Source organism: Dama dama, chromosome 20 (genome assembly GCF_033118175.1).
Source record: "Dama dama isolate Ldn47 chromosome 20, ASM3311817v1, whole genome shotgun sequence".
Lineage (NCBI taxonomy): Eukaryota > Metazoa > Chordata > Mammalia > Artiodactyla > Cervidae > Dama > Dama dama.
Window position 1 is genome coordinate 30,760,420 of NC_083700.1, and position 18,057 is coordinate 30,778,476.

General features: G+C 39.3%; 1 protein-coding gene across 2 annotated transcripts in view; it reads right to left on the bottom strand.

The window, feature by feature from the left end:
* Positions 1–18,057, bottom strand: part of MAGI3 (membrane associated guanylate kinase, WW and PDZ domain containing 3) — a 244,578-nt gene that overhangs the window by 226,099 nt on the left and 422 nt on the right. The gene's annotated exons all lie outside the window — the stretch shown is intronic.

Here is an 18,057-nt window from a genome sequence, read left to right on the forward strand (position 1 = left end):
TGATAATGTTAATGAACTGAGATGTTTCTTAAATAACAACATGGATATATTCATCATTACAATATATAGAAAAATGCATATATTAATTTCCTAGGGCAGCTGTTACAAAGTACCACCACAAACTAGGTGACTAAAACAACAGAAATGTATTCTCTCGTAGTTCTGGAGGCCAGAAGTCCAAAATCAAAGTATCAGTAGGGCCATGCTCTGAGTCTCTGGGTAAAATCCTTCTTTGCCTATTCCTAGTATCTGCTGGTGGCCATCCATCCCAGGCACTTGTCTGATAGCTGTAGCCCTTCGATTTGCCTCCATAGTCATAGGGTATGCTCCTCTCGTGTTCCTGCATCTCTTCTGTTCTCCAGGGTCTGCCTTACTCAGGAGGATTTCATCTTCACTAATTATGTCCACAAAGACCCTACTTCCAAACTGTACTGTGCTGGCTGTTAGGACTTCATACTTTGGGGGGGCACATAATTCAACATATAACATACACCTAGGTATATAACACATTATTACCTAAAGTTACAAACTTTCAACTTGTCATGATATTATTTATCCTTAAGGTAGACACAAGTATATTTCTGAAGTCTGATGCTTAATAAGATGGGCCAATAGCCAATGGGAATTTGCTGTATGTCTCAGGAAACTCAATCAGGGGCTCTGTATCAACCTAGAGGAGTGGGATGGGGAGGGAGATGGGAGGGAGGTTCAAAAGGGAGGGGATATAAGTATAACTTTGGCTGATTCAAGTTGAGGTTTGACAGAAAACAACAAAATTCTGTAAAGCAATTATCCTTCCATTAAAAAATAAATAAATAAATAAAAGAAGGGCCATATTCTTTCCAGTTTCAGTTCTCCAGGACTGTGTTATCTATACAGGTGAATTAACAACTTCCTAAGTATGAGAAATATAATTAGGTCAGTGATCTCAAATCATAAATACGCTAAATCTGTTATAGGCTAAACAAATGTCATGAATAAAATAATAATGCAATTCCATTAAACTTCACTAAAAATCCATTTGGATTTATTTAGCCAAAAGATGGGTTGAAGATTATAATTTCTCTTCTGTCTCCTACTATCTCTCTTAATATAATAAATAGTCCTAAACTGTGATATATAAAGTAGATGCACATGTATCAAATCCTGTATTTATTTAATTACATTATTTTTTTAAAAACATAAGCAGCAGCAATAACACACAGGTATTCTTGTTCCCCCTGGTGAAAAGATTTCTATAGTAACTTGATGTAAAACCCCTGGGCAAGAAAGGAACTAAGTGGGACACACAGACTACACTCTAGCACAATTTTCTTTCAGGAAAATCATTCTGAGCAGTAAACTTATGAATACCTCAGTGAGGCTGTGGTGGTGGTGGTTTAGTCACCAAGTCATGCCTGACTCTTGCGACCCCGTGGACTGTAGCCCGCCAGGCTCCTCTATCCATGGGATTCTCCAGGCAAGAATACTGGTGTGGGTTGCCATTTCCTTCTCCAGGGGATCTTTCCCACCCAGGCAGATTCTTTTTACTGCTGAGTCTACACCACTGCTTAAAGAGAGGGGGGTCCACATAAGCACAAAGAAGAAATGTCCCCTCATCTAGTCAGGCCCTCAGAGTCAGAAAAGGCTCACAGAAGAGCTGTGAGATTCTAATATAATTTGCACAGATGCTTCTTCTTCAATCATTACCTGTGACCATGATGGAGAAAAGCTGAATCTTAGGAGGTAAATAGTTTGCAATCTGCAAGAAGAAAAATTGCATATTCCCACTTAGAATTTCCAAAACAATAAAATATTTAGATAATATTTACTTACAATAAGAGGGTCCTTAATACATTAAAGGTACTGATGAAATTCCCATATGCATTACAACACTGTGACAATGGATTAATATGCTACAATTACACAATGCTATGGACACCTGATGTGAAGAGCCAACTCATTAGAAAAGACTCTGATGCTGGGAAAGACTGAGGGCAGGAGAAGGGGACAACAGAGGACAAGATGGCTGGATGGCATCACGAACTCAATGGACATGCGTTTGAGCAAGTTCTGGGAGATGGTGAAGGACAGGGAAGCCTGGCTTCAGTCCAGTGCTGCAGTCCATGGCGTCACAAAGTGTCATACATGACTCAGCAACTGAACAAGAACACAATTTTTTAATTATCCCAAGAGCTTAACTTGGAGAAGAAAATGGCAACCCACTCCAGTACTCTTGCCTGGAAAATCCCATGGACGGAGGAGCCTGGTAGGCTGCAGTCCATGGGGTTGCTAAGAGTCAGACATGACTGAAGCGACAGCAGCAGCAGCAGCAAGAACTTAACTATTGGCCTTTCAAAGCTCTATTTCCAACCACTACTTTTTAAATGACTTTTAAAAAGATAATTTGGTTTACGTAAAAGCAGTTCAATTTGAACCTCTAAAACAAGGCTATCAAACAGTAAAAATATTATCTGTCTAGAGGCCAGGCTCCTGGAATATTTCCAAATCCAGAAATCGGGAAAAAAACAAAACAACCACATACATACATGTTCTGGTGTAAAGATCAGCAAGGAGAAACAACAGAAGATAAAGGAACACCACCCTAGGTTTACACCTGACCCTGTGAGATTGGATAATCCACCAGGGAGAAGTTAAGGGGCATTGCAATTGGCTGGCAGAATCTATACAAGGTTGGTTTTTCCTTTGGAAAGCAGAGCAGAATGGGAGAAGCAATCAGAGTTAAGAGAAAACAAAACTGAAACAATAAGCAGAGAGCAGCTGATCAAAGGCAGCTCAGCTGAGATTGAAGCTGTGAGCTACAGACACAGACAATTCAGATCTAGAGTGGGCATCTTAGCAGTTCCTGAAGGCATAGGCAGGAGCTACCTGAATAGAGAAAGACACCGCCTATGCCTTAGGCATGGCCCTGAGGCTTAGGCATGCATACATGCATGCTCAATAAGCTGTGACCAACTCTTGTGACCCCAAGGACTATAGCCCACCTGGCTCCTCTGTTCATGGGATTCTCCAGGCAAGAACAGTGGCGTGGGCTGCCACTTCCTTCTCCAGAGGATCTTCCCAACCCAGGGACAGAATCTCCTGTGTCTCTTGCATTGGTAGGTGGATTCTTTACCACGAAGTCACCAGGGAAGCCCTGACGCTTAGGGCACTTAAACAATAACAAGCCCCTCTACGAACAACTACAACAGTCTGCGTGTTGTTTACACATGAAAAATACCACAGACTATATTTTAATATATTTATATGAATATATATATATATTTATAACAGTCATCCCTTAACGGAGTTTTCAACCTTATTCTAATGTAAAACGTACTGGGGGAAAGGGTATGGACCAACCCACCACCCCCCTACCCCGGGAAATGCTTATACATCATACACCTCTGTCCTTACCTCCATCCCTATCCCAGGAAACCTGAACCCAAAATTTTAACACTGCTGTCTCCTACTCCTGAGAAAAAGGCATATAAATGCAATAAAATAAAATTTCAGAGTGTTCTATTAGGGTTGGTAACACAGAAACTCACAATTTTGCGTAATTCCAAGAAGGGACAGTAAAACAGGGCTGGCTCTCTTGGAGACTGGAGCTGTACAATGATTCCAGAATGATTCTGGACTTTGGGAGGAGGAGTGAGGGGCCCTTCCCTCCAGTGCTCTGCTATTAACACCAGTCAGCCTTACATCATGCGTCAGTTTTTTCTGATTACTCATAGTTTCATTCTCCCATAATTTCAGTTTGTATACGCTTCAGCGTGGCCTTTCCAGCCTCTCCCTCCCCACCCCCACAATCAGGAGTGTGTTTGGTAAATGCTAACAATTCCCACCACAGCAGTGTCAACAGGGCAAACAGCTGGGAAGGGAAATGCCATTTTTTATATATACACACACACACCATTTATATAGTATTTCTGCCACACAGATAGAATGGATGTAAAGGACCTGGAGAGCAGAGATGGGAGTAAAATATAGTGAAATAATTAGGAAATGACGTGGAATCTTAAAAAAAAAAAAAATAGTTGAACTCTAACAATAGAATGGTGGCTGCCTGGGTCTGGGAGAAGTAGGGAAGTAGGCAGAGATTGGTAAGAAGGTACAAAGTTTCAGTTGGAAGATCAATGAGGTCTGAGGACCTAATGTATAACAAAGCTGATTATGGTGACCTAAGCTGATTAATACTATATCGTATAACTGAAATTTGCTAAGAAAGCAGAATTTAAATACTCTCACCCCCCCAAAAGGTAAACATGGGAGGTGATATATGTGTTCATTAACTCAGTTGTGAGAATCCTTTCACATTACACACGCATATCAAATCATCACACTGTTCACCTTAAATATATTACATTTTATTTGTGAATCATGCCTCACTGAAGCTGAAAAATCATATGAAAATGATTAATTTTGAATAGTACCTGTTTTCAATATAATTCGGTTAATCATTTTATACAACTTGTGTTTTTTAATGGCTGTGGTGGACAACCAACTTAAAAAATTCCTGAAAATTTAACAATCAATCTTACGAAAAGAATACAGCCAACTCCAGAGAATCACTGCAAAACCTCTCAGCTGAGGCTTCAATCCCAACTGAAAATTCTTTCCTTTCTGTCTTAGTTCATATCCTCAGGAAAGATTCTTACTGGCCCTGTTCATCTTTTTAAGCCACAGAAATCATATGCTGCTGACCAGCCTCTGAATTAGTTGCTTCAGTTGAGGGCCTTCTCTGGCCTGAATGCCTGCGGCTTGCAGAGGAGGTTGAGATCAAGTGATAGAAAACATAGATGTCACAGCAGCAGAGACGGCAGGTAGGACAGACACGAGCTAACCTTGTATAGGAGATCACTACAGATGTTAAAAATCCATCGGCCCTAGATCATTCCACCTACGGGCCACTTCAGAAAGAAAAGCTCACAGAAATGACAGTGAGTTATCAAGGAAGGGTTATATTGTGCTTAACATACTACATCTAATGAGATGCATTCAGCATCCAGTCTTCCAGAATGCCTTCCTGAAACGCAGAGGTTGGGAAATCAAAAGCTACATTCTCCAGGTTCCTAGACAGCTCGTAATCAGGATGAGAATTTGAGTCTACCCTTAAGAGGCAGGACACAAAATACAGACGGCAGCAGTGAGGCAGAGTCCAGTCGGCCCACAGCTTGTGGCTGCTTTCAGCCAGCAAAGGTCACAGGCACGTGTGTCTAGTCTCCAGCTCCGAGGGTGTTGAGGGACGGTGGCGGAAGCAGTAGTGCCAGATTGAGCATTCCCGCTTCTAGTCACTAATTCACAGGCATCAAGGAGAAGTTGTCACAGCAGTGGCCAGACACTAAATTTCAAACTTCAAGCAGTTATGATGGCAACAGCCGTGGCTGCTGTGATTCCCCTTGATCACAGTGACAGCGGTATTTTCTTGCTGTGATTTCAGTGGGCAGCCTCCTGATTGCCACTTTCCTGACACTGGCAGAGGTGGCAGCTCCCGTGGCGACCTGTTCCAAGGTGTCCTGGAAGTCACATTCTCAGAGGCCTGGCCTGCAGCCCAGCCCTCCAGCTCTTCCAAAGATTCCCCAAGCAATGAATTCCCTGTATTATATCCCCTCCGTTTCCTGCACTGAACTCTGGCTAATACTGCAAAGGAGTACATGGGGAATGACTTTGTTCATGTCTGCACTCATGCTGTTTTCTCACAGACTCACATAAAGGGCTCAAGGGAGATGACACCATTCCCATCAGTCTCCCCAGAATGGCCACCTCAAGCCCCTTTCTTCAGCGTTGCCTCATATGGATGATACCTTCGCCTCTGCCGTGGCCAGCTCTCCATGACCTGAGACATCTGCTTGCCCTGAACCCAGCAGGAGCACACAGTCCCTCAGCCGTGGCAGTCATGTCAACTCTCATTACAACCAGTCTAGCTCAAGGACCCTGAATCCAAAGTGCCCCCACCGGTTCATCCACCACATCCCCGAGTAGTCTCTGGCTCTCAAACTCATCTTCCCCCACTGCGCCCCCTAGTCAGTCAAGGGGGAAACAAGAAATCAAAGTATAGCTGGCTCTAAATCAGAGGAGTTCATCACCCCGCCATGGAGGGGCAAGGAGAGGCCAGCAACAGCAGTCTACCACACAACAGCTCCCATTCAGAAGGACTCTCCTGAAAGCACTGTGAAGAATCTTTTTGGTAAGAAAAAGAAATTGTTCAAAACTAAAACAACTAAGGGCAAAAAATACTTAAGTATTCAGTGGTTACACCAGCTAAGAATTTTCTATTTAAATCTTAACCACAAGCTGTGGGCTTCCCTCATAGCTCAGTTGGTAAAGAATCTGCCTGGAATGCAGGCAACCTGGGTTCAATTCCTGAGTCAGGAAGATCCCCTGGAGAAGGGAATGGATACCCACTCCAGTATTCTTGCCTGGAAAATCCCATAGACAGAGGAGCCTGGGAGGCTACAGTCCACGGGGTCACAAGAGTCGGACACGACTTGGTGACTAACAGGTTTAGTTGCTAAGTCGTGTCCGACTTGCGACCCCATGGACCGTAGCCTCCCAGGCTCCTCTGTCCATGGGATTCTCCAGGCAAGAATACTGGAGTGGGTTGCCATTTCCTTCTCCAACCACAGCATTACAGAAGGCTAAGATTGCCCTAAAGACCTGAAGCATATGATGATTGTAATTCTTTATTGTGCTCCAGCTTCCAGATCACCGCGGCCTCCAACAACACTCAAGCATGCTGATGGCCTAACAAACTGAGTCAACATGCTATACTTAATTCCAAAAGAATGCAGATTTCATAAAGAGACAGAATATGTCAACAAGGCTAATTCTTTTTTCACAAGTTTCTTACAGAAATTCTTCTGCCAGAATCCAAAACAAGAGGAACCTGAGTTCAAGTATCTGCTCTGCCAGCTTCCTGCTCAGCACAGTCACCTGCCATTTCTAAGCCTCAACTTATTTGTCATCAAAGGGTATAGGTTGGATCGCTCTGGTTCCTTCCAGTTGAGTGATTCTGAGCCCAAAGAGAAAACAACAGAACAAATACTTGAAGAATAAAAGGTGCCCATACTCCACAGCCAGCTTTAACTGCCTCTTCAAAGGAACCACCTTACTGTGTGGTACTTGAAGGCTGGAAGAAGAGAGACTGACTTCAATACCATGAGTAATTCTGTCTAGCTTGGCTAAGAGTTTGCATGTTTATTAAAAATTCCTAATTCCAAAATGCACTCTTGCATTCCTCAGATCATTTTCTAGGCTACTTGTCTCCAGATAAGGGAGCTAACACACACCTTCCCAGAGAGTGAATTTCAGAATGAGTGAACTGGAAACACAAGAACAGATAACATTTCCAATATCAAGTATACAATTTTCACTAGCATATTTTATCCTAAAATATCTGGGCTTTTACTTACACCTGCTGAAAATATTCTCTGACAAAGGTAGCCAGAATTGAGGCTGACCTTCTGTTTGATTAGGAATTCCTGGGAACAACTTGAACTGTAAAGATTAACCTGCACTGCCACAACTTTGTTTAGAAACAGGACCAAGCAATGAAGCTTTTATTTTAAGGACTTGGCCAGAGTTTTACCGCATTTAACACCCACTCAAACAATTCAGAATTGTGGGGTTTTTCCTTTTAAGAGAGAAAGGGGAAGAGAGATTTTTTTTCAGATATAATGAAATACTCTTCTATCTGGAATGCAAAGAAAGAAGATTCAAAACTGTGTCAGTTCATAGTCCTCCTTTGAGTCTGGGTGACCTTCTGTGTGCCTATCTTTCCAAACCTCGGTTTCCTCATGTGTAAAAGGGAGAGGATAACCTCCGGCTCATGGAGAATAACAATACATGAACTTTTTACAGGAATATACGTCTGCCAACATACACATTCTTATAAACCAAATGAGATAATGTCCTGACATCGGACAGTTACTCAGTAAATGGCAGTTAGTGTTATCATGACAAGTCCCCAGTTAGAATATTCCTACTAGACTTAGAGCCAGGTTGCCAACTGAGACAACCCTGAGCTGCCACCAAAGGGAAGTTGAGGTGTCACTTCACTCATCAACATTACCCTGAGGTAACTCTAGTTGGCTGCACCACAACATGTGGGAACTGGGATCGAAACCACGCTCCCTGCAGTGAAAGTGGGGATTCTTAGCCAGTGGACCACCAGGCAAGTTCTTAGTTAGCAAATCTAACTCTGTTTAAAGGGAACCGAATCTTTCATTAGCATATACATTCTAACTTAAACACTGACATTAGTGAACAGCATTCACTGCTAAAATTAATAGTACTTTACAGAGTGTTTGGCCAAAAGTTACAGAAGTGCGTTAAGAGATAGCTTTGTGAGGAAGGTTACATTATTTTAACAGATTTCATGACTCAATCAATCAATATATGGAATTAAAATTGGAGAACTCTGATTGTGACAGGCTTCTGGAGTAGGAGTAGTAATTTTCCAAGTATAGTCTAAAGATAACTCCAAGAGGGACATAAGCTAATCTAAAAATCAAAGCCCCTGAGATGATTCTTATTGACAAATCACACCCAATTCCATGAAGGTTTGTTTCTGTGCACAGTGAGCATATTTACCAATAACCTCCTAACATTTAACATTCCCTAAAGGTTCAACTACCAACCGCTTGGCAAAACGGCAAACTCCTACTGTGTGTGTCATTCATAAAGTGAAGGATGATTTTTTTCTGGCAAAGTAGAAGACATTAATACAGTAATTAGAATATAAAAGTAGTGTGAAAAGATATTCAGAGTACCTGCCCCTCTCTTTCAGGCCTCCACCTCTAAGTACCACTGTAAAGGCAGGAAAAGCAAAGATTGTCAGAGTTGATCCAACAAAGGCTAGTAACCTTCCTGGTGATTAAACAGACTCACATTTCACTCGTTAAGTAGTGTTTCAAACTTAAGAGTCAGTGAAGTAGCTTCTTTATGTATGAGTTCTATGAGATCACGATTACAAAGTATTATCAGGGAGCCCTTAGAAATAACACAATAATAGTTATCTCAATTTATGCTTAAAAGGACCATTATTTTAAAAGCAAAACATCTTAGAAAGCAATTGGTTTAGAATTTCATTTTCAAAATTGTACATTAAGTTTTAAAAACTGCATTAACTGGACTAATAATCATTTTCTCAATGTCAAACATAATGAAATGATCCTCCAAAGTATTCTAGCTACCTAACAACAAGCAGCACTGATTTAGAAAATTTTATTTGGTATAAAAAAAATTCAAAGAAAATGTAAGAAAAACCCAAGCAGCACTTTTAAATTGTGCATGTTTAAAGAGCGAGCATTTACATAAAGCAGCTTTTAGATAAAAACATCAAAATTGATATATTTAAGGAAAACATTTGAGTAAAATCAATGCCTCAGTTATGGTCTACAGCCAATATCTGGTCTTTAAAAATGAGAGTTTTATGACAACTGTGTACTGCTGTTGGCTTCAAAATAGGAGAAATTGAATGTTTTTAAAGAGGCCATTTCCTGCAGTGCTGTCCCCCCAGCATGAGGAACTACCCCTCCCTTATCTCTGGGGTTCTGTCTAGTTATTAATCACACTGTGCTCTCTATACCCAGCTGCAACAGTGGACATGTCACTCAGGCCTGACCAATCGTGTTACCCCATGGCCCTGTCCCCACAAGTGGTCTGTGATGGGCACGAAGCCAATCAAAGTCTGAGGATGAGATCTGATGTATTACTGGAGTCCGGAAAAAAAAAAGACGACAAGCATTAAGGACTCTGACTTGGGGAGTTGAGTGAGAGCCACCCTTCCTCCTACCCAGAGCTGAGCTCAGAAAGAAGCCAGTCTGGAGGAGAATCAAGTAACAGTCCTTGAGGACGTGAGTTAAACTCTTACAGTCCAGTGCCTGGGTCTTCATGCACATAGGCCAAGACATTTCTTCGTAGCCTAAATTAATCTCAGCAGTGTTTCTGTCAAGATTCTCAGTACAAAATTCTTACCAATACAGAAACTGACGTAAATTCGAATTTCTTTTTCCCTTTTCTGTGGAAATCTAAGCTATATATCACAAGATATCTGTTGCAAACTGATAACCACATCCAAAGAGTAACGTGAGGACTACCTCATTACAGTGGATTTTTTTTTATTGGAATATGGTTTTTTACAATGTGTGTTAGTTTCTGCCGTACAGCAAAGTGAATCGGCAAGATGCATACATATATAGCCCCTCTTTTTTGGATTTCCTTCCCACTGAGGTCAGCACAGAGCGCTGAGTAGAGTTCCCTGTGCTCTGTACAGGAGGTTCTCATTAGTTGTCTATTTTATACACAGTATCAACAGTGTATATGCGTCAATCTCATCTCCCAATCCGTCCCACCACCTCCCTTCCCTCCATGATATCCATAAAGTTGTTCTCTATGTCTGTGCCTCCTTCTGCTTTGCAAATAAGGTCATCTATACCATTTTTCTAGATTCCACACATATACATTAATACACAATATTTGTTTTTCTAATTTACTTCACTCTGTATGATACTCTCTAGGTCCATCCATGTCACCTTGCAAAGGGCATACTTTCTTTCCCTTTTATGGCCAAGCAATATTCCACTGTATATATATGCACCACGTCTTCTTTATCCATTCCTCTGTTGATGGACATTTAGGTTGCTTCCATGTCCTGGCTGTTCTAAACAGTGCTGCAATGAACACTGGGGTGCATCTATCTTTTTTCTCTGGGGATGGCAGTTCTATTTTTAGTTTTTTAAGGAGCCTCCACTGGGGGCAGTAGCTCATCCTCCAGAAAGGGATGACAGAGGATGAGATGGCTGGATGGCATCACGACTCGATGGGCATGAGTTTGAGTAAACTCCGGGAGTTTGTGATGGACAGGGAGGCCTGGTGTGCTGCGATTCATGGGGTCGCAAAGAGTTGGACACGACTGAGCGACTGAACTGAAGGAGCCCCCATACTGTTCCCCATAGTGGCTAGATCAATTTACATTCTCACCAAAGTGTAAGAGGATTCCCTTTTCTCCATACCCTCTCAGTATTATAGTGGAGTTTTTAGAAGTTATTTTCTTTGTTTTTTCCTCTAAGTTTAACATAGTTCTATTTAAGTTCATAAATAGAGCATTTATTAATAAATGCTCATTTTTCCTCCCTTTTAGAGTATTTTTATTTCATAAAACTACTTGTTAAATGTCATCATGTATAGTAAAATCCCATTTTTCACAGTCACATGTAATTCCCAATCAGAACGACATACAGGGTAACCTCTCACAAACTTCCCTGAAGCAAGGAAAATAATAATATGTTTAAAATTCTCTGCAAAAAAAAAAAAAAATAGAGCAAAGGGCCTAAGAAGCCAGAAAATTTTAATTAAGTAGATCAGTTACTGTTCATATTTCATACCCAAGACGAGAAGAGAAGACTCTAAATAGAATGGATCCTAATTATTAACTCTGAAGCAATATCTTTCCATTTCCCATTCCATAATATTAAAAACCTAAAGCCCAAATAAATTATAACAGAAAAGTTTAACTCTCTATAATTCTCACTGAGTCTCTCAAATGATACGTCCAGTGTGTGTGCGTGTTAGTCTTCAGTTGTGTCACTCTTTGTGACACTATGGACTGTAGCCCGACAGGCTCCTCTGTCCTTGGGATTCTCCAGGCAAGAATACTGGAGTGCATAGCCATTTCCTTCTCTAGGGGATCTTCCTGACCCAGGGATCAAACCCAGGTGTCCCATACTTCAGGCAGATTCTTTACCGTCTGAGCCCACCTGGGAAATCCATGTTAATAAAACAATGCACAATTCATGAGCGTAGTCTCTCCTTTCTCTATTGTTTAGAGATGTCACAAGTCAAATTATAGTCCTCGAAATGTAGTCCATGCCCCCCTGGCCATGCCAGGATGTCTGAAACTGGGAGTGGGCGTCTTACACTTTGGTGAGGCTATAAATTGATATAGCCACTGTGGGGAACAGTATGGAGGTTCCTTAAAAAACTAAACATAACACACACAAAAACTCTGATGTGGACTCTACTGTAGACCTTTCTGCACTGAACATTGTTGCCCCATGGTTCGCCCCTCTTCTGCTTCTTACCTACTACTGAGAGCATCTCAATTCCACCCAAGCAAACCATATCCATCTTTCAAAGCCAGGCAGAGTTCAGAATTCTTCCTAATTCCCTCCCCAACCATCCAAGTCTCTAATAAGGACTCTAAGTCTCCAAGGACTCATTAGACATTAAAAAAGAATGAAACCTTCCTTTCACCTCATATATATACATTTAACTCTTATAATTCACTATGCACACCCAGGTAAGGATTTTTCTGAATTAAAAGATAGGTATTTTTTTTGTAAAACATACCTCTTTAATACAAGCAAACTACCTCATCTGTTATTCAACCAAAATAAAGGAACTAGTTCTAGCATGGCTGGAAAAGTTGCATGTAAGACTCCTCCTAAAAATGGGTATAAAACAAACACAAAGTATAAAATACACTGTAATATAAACTACAAACTGTAGTGTAAAATGCATTGTAAACAGAATATAAATGCAATGTATTTTAAGGGCAATTCACATTTGAAGACTTTGCAAAAGATAACTTTGTTTATATTTGACTTCCCTCTTTTTGTCATGACTTAAACACTCTAAGATGCAACTCCACACCACTTTTTAGAACAGCATGCTGGATAGCCAATTAATGACCCCAGTTTCCACCAAAATTCAAACTAAAACTTACCTAAAGAGTTTTGTTTAAGTACTGTGAGAAAAGTGGAAAAAGGTAAAATCCTTACTACAGGTACTGCTTACCAATGAATCAATAACGAGAACTTCCTAAAGACAGAGACCATTTTTGACTCATTTTTACATTTTATGTTTTTCTATCACCAGTGCTAGCTCACACGGTAGGTTCACCACTAAATGCTTGAGGAGGGTTGAATGTGTGCCAGTAACAGAACTCTTTCTTTTTCTCTTTATAAAGAAAAATAAGCACTTTGGAAGAAAGCATTCTGAATAATATTTGTTCAGGGAGAAGAAGAGCAATCAACTTGCCTCTCTTTCCATACAACCAAGTCTCTCACAACACTACCCTCTGAGCTACTGAAAATCTTACCTTTAGGAACAGTTTTAGATTAAGGGCATTCATTCTCTCTACTGAAATGTAGTATTGCAAGAAGATTATTTCTAAAAATTTTAGAAGAGAAACAAAACTAATTAACTAATTAAAGGAGACACAGCTCTAGTCTTTAATACCCAAACAGCTGTCCTCTGTCAAATCACAACCAACCAGAAACTGACTTGGAAATTGGTAGAGTTTGAAACTGGCAAAGTTTTAAATTGGCAGGTAATACTGAAGTAGTTCATAAAAATGAAATTCTCTTATAATACACTCCCCAAACACTAAGTGCCCACAGAATTTACAGAGCACTTCAGGGTTATATAGTAAAGACATTATATGAAACTATTCACCCAAGAAGATTATGCACTGACTTCATAAGTCAGATACTTGAACGAATGGAGATTTGTTTTATCATATATATCTACACACCATATGTATATCTACATATGTGTGTGTGTATATATACATACATATATATATAAATTAGAGACCAGTAGGAGGAAAAAAAAAAAAAATCACTGAAATCTGCCTCTTACAAGAGGTTTTATGAAAAGAATCCCATGATCTCAAAAGAAAAACAGTTACATTGCATAAAATACAATTCCATTGCATAAAAATCAGTTTTAGCACTAAACTGCATAAAGTAAAAACCATGTGAAAAGTGAAATCCAAATGTTAAAGAGTTTGTTCTACCACTGTGGTATGGTAGAACCAATAGTCATATGAATTGAAGGTACTAATGAATAGAGTTCAGAACCCAAATCTTGAGTTATTAAAAGCAACTTGAGACCCAAAAAATTGTTACCAAACTTTCAAAAGGCATGAAAGTTTCAAATTTAAAGTTTATCAAAATTTGATGCTATTTTCCCTAACAAAGGGGCTGCCCAGCCCAGTCTCTTGTTTCTATTATTTTAGTATAAGTAACAAGAAATTTTTTGTTTTGCAACCTTGGGAGGCTAGCAGTTTCTCTCAAATTTCCCTTCTTTAAATGTTAAAACCACCTAAACAAAATTCACCCTAAGTCCCAAATTACCCACTAAACCAAAAAAGACTAACAAAGATTCAAAAGTAAAGAGAATAAACGGGCAGAGTTATTCATTACTGGCATAACATAAACATCCTTACTTAAAAGCATTTAGTAATGTTTCTTCACCAATGAGGAAAGTATTTCTAGGAATGTGCTCATTTTAACAAAATTCTCTTATAAATTGGATGTCTCAAAGAGTCAGTGGTAAAGATTTTACCTACATTTGATTAACATTAAATAAGATCTGTTTCAAATTAGCTTTTTTCCAAACAAACCAAAACACTGTTCCTCATGATTTTCATTTCCAGATATAGTAACTGACAAGGTAGCTGTAATGCACTGTGTGCATGATAATGCAATAGACAAGGATTTCATGTACTTATTGTATCTGTCAATATATAATTTCTGGAATAAAGTCCACATAATTTACAACCGCTGGGATATGTGTCTAAGGTATATGAAGCAGACATTCCATAAAACTCTGCACAACAATAGACTAGGAAATGGAAATTTTTTAGAATAAAATTAACTACTACTATCATTAATCGGAATAGAAGTTGTTTAAAAATATACTTTGAAGTAAAATCAAAGGAACTAATCCTGGTCACAGGACAATACCATGAAACAATTCCACTGGAGGTTCAAAGTTCAACTTCCTTTACTACCAGGAAAATACAAAGTTCAAATTCAAATGAAAAGTCATCTCTTTGCAGAAAATAACTACGACAATGTTGTAGTTAAGAAACAGGTGTCAATTTGGGCCAAGAATCAGGTGGAGTAGGAGAGTGCTGAATGCTAAATACTACATCAATAGTAAGAATTCAGTAAGAAATTTCCTATTTCTCTTACAAAACTCTCAGATTAGGAACCATATTTTAAAGAATTAATTTCAAATCTCCATTAAAGATGAGAACAGAAGAAAATATATAAAACCCAAGACAAAGCTAAAGACAGACAGTGCCATAAAACCAGTGTTAAGTTATCTGGGTGATGGTACTGGGCTTTGGCTGAGCTCCCTTTAACACCTACTAGATGAAAGGAGAAATCAAGAAAGAAACGGCACTGGGTCAGTCACAGCCTACAGTCCAGCTCATCCTCCCACCATGGACTTTGTCAAAAGACAATATGAGGTCACTCCCTACTAATAATACATCTTACGGAAATGGCTGAATCCACTCTTGCATTGTCGTAGTTTCTAAATGGCATGTTATAAACACAGTTTAATAAAGTTAAGGTTAACAAATAAGATTAATAATAAATATTGTAATAAGATTTAATAAAGTTAAATCAAGAGAAGAGACAAGATACACTTTAAAATACCTTATTACATTGAAAAATCCATTTCTCACAAAGTTTAGATAAAAAGCAGGGGGGGAAGACCCCAATGTGAATTGCAGATTTTTTAAAAATTCCCTTACTCTGTATTTTTCATACTTCAAGTTTAATCCTAACAGGATGGGATCTTAGTCTCCTCTGGAGATAATATATATGCTGTTTTAATCACACTCAAAGTTTTACAAATAATCTCTTCAAGTTCTTAGTTTCTATCTAACATTTAAAGTCACGTGCTTAAACTACAAAAGCTTGCTATTTTACAGTAAGTGTTATTTATGTAAAGCCATTTAAGAAAGCAATTTAATACAATGCCTAACATAAGGCTAGGACTCCCCAGATGGCTCAGTGGTAAACGAATCCATCTGCCAATGCAGGAGACACAGGAGACTTGGGTTCTATCCTAGGTTAGGAAGATCCCCTGCAGGAGGAAATGGCAACTAACTCTAGTATTCTTGCCTGGGAAATCCCATGGACAGAGGAGTCTGATGGGCTAGAGTCCATGGGGTTGCAGAGTTGGACACGACTTAGCAACTAAACAACAACAATGAAGGCTATTAAGGAAATTTTAAAAACCCACTCTTTTTAAAAAGATATCAACAACTTGCTTAGAAAGAAGAATATTAATATCAGATGACATATAGTGGTATCCTTTAGAAATTAATGAAGCATAGTGTATCTTTAAAAAATAAGTATACTATTCGGAACTTTATCATTAGTGATTATAAAATGTGTTATACCCAATACACTTTATTTTGGCTAAACATTTAAGACAAGACAGCATGCAAGAGGGAAAATCTTTATTACTACAAAAATGTCAACTACGTTTTGGGGTATGTGTTGTTTTTTTTTTTTAAGTTAATTAACATCATTGAATACACTCTAAACTTTTGAATTATTTTCATAAATTTTATATAAAGGCTGAGAAATGAATAACATGTGGACTAGACTAGACTAATATCAATGGAAGACACAATTTCCCAGTCTTCTAAAAGGATCATAATAACTTGAGATTATAACAACTCCCTCTTGAATCATTTTTTAAACTATTTCAGAAAATAAGTAACACTTTTATATATACCCCTAATTAATCAAAACAAAACACAAAGCAATGATGTAAATGTTCCCAATATTCCCTGATTCATGGATATGAACTAAATGTCACTTAGACCAATAATACTGTATATAAAGTATCTTGCATATTACTGAGAGTGCCTGACTGGCTGAATTACTGTCTCCAATGCCTTTCCTCTACCTTTCACCAATGGTTCTAGAAGTCTGAATTAAGAATTTTTTTAACTCAAAAAACTGAGATGTTTAAAGTCTGCCAAAGTTTTTTTAATTAACAATAAAAAGAAAATCTCACATAAACCCATAAGTTTAAAATGAATGTAACAGAACAGACCATGTGAAGAAAATCTTAATTAAGATTGCACGGACATGTGTGTGTGTGTGTACACATCCACAATACACACACATATGGATACTGCACCACAAACCATCAGTTTCCATTAAGCCTAAGGAATACTAAAAAGATATTCCCAAAGTGAGCTGCTGAGAAAAAAAAAAGTGAGGGAGACATGTTAAATTTTTCTCCAGAATTTTCCAGCATTTTGCAGTGTAGGGATGGACTGATTTTTTCCACCCCAAGTCATTATTAAGCAGACCATTATAATTTGATTCACTGTATATTCAGTAGAACACACTCAGAAAAAAAAAACAGTTTAATTTCTAGTAACGTTATAGTCATAATTCTCTCCCCTTCAAATACCTCAGGAAACAGAACCACATTCCACCAATGCTGAAATGACCAGCGATGTTATCGACAACAAATACAATGAGGGCTATTACCTCTTATCAGATTTCACTGTACGCTGTACGCAGTCTGATCAATGCTTTGAAACTGGCAAGTATGCCATAAACGTAACGAGCTTTGCAGCAGATTTTAGTAGCATAAAAGATACCAGGGCAACCGGGGCCTTTGCAACCGACCACTTAAACAAAATTCCGTAAAATCAAAGATTTACAAAAGATTTTACTCCGGGAGGCACCTAGGTCTTCCTTCGAAACCCAGACTATTCAACAGCTCCCTGAAAAAATACACCATTCTGCCACAAATCGCATATTGTACACCACCGGTACACAGACATCTGAACCACCTGAGCTGACAAGAGTTAGGCTGTCAGCTCCGAGGTGTTGCTAGTCTACAAGAAACACTGAAGCAGCTACGCCTTCTCAGGTACACTAGGTGGTAACCTTGGCACCAAGTGCCTTAATAATAAAGATCTTTTCCTCTATAAGAAAATGCATTAAGACTGTTCCAAAGAATATGCTACAATCCTGAGGACCTCTTCCACAAAGGAGAACAGAAAAACGCTGGGTTTCCCTCTAGTCAAAAACTGCGGCGGGAGATGGAGCTACGAACTAAGAAAACCCAGCTTCTGGTGGCAATCCTGTGACAGCTAGCAGAGCAGCCCGCCCAAGCCAGAGCTCAGTTTTCCCACCCGCAAAATGGGAATCAGCACCGCCAGCCCTCCCCATTGACAGGGAGTCCGGCACACCCTGGAGGTTCAGGATTACCCTGGATGACAAGCGGTGGGGTGGGGCT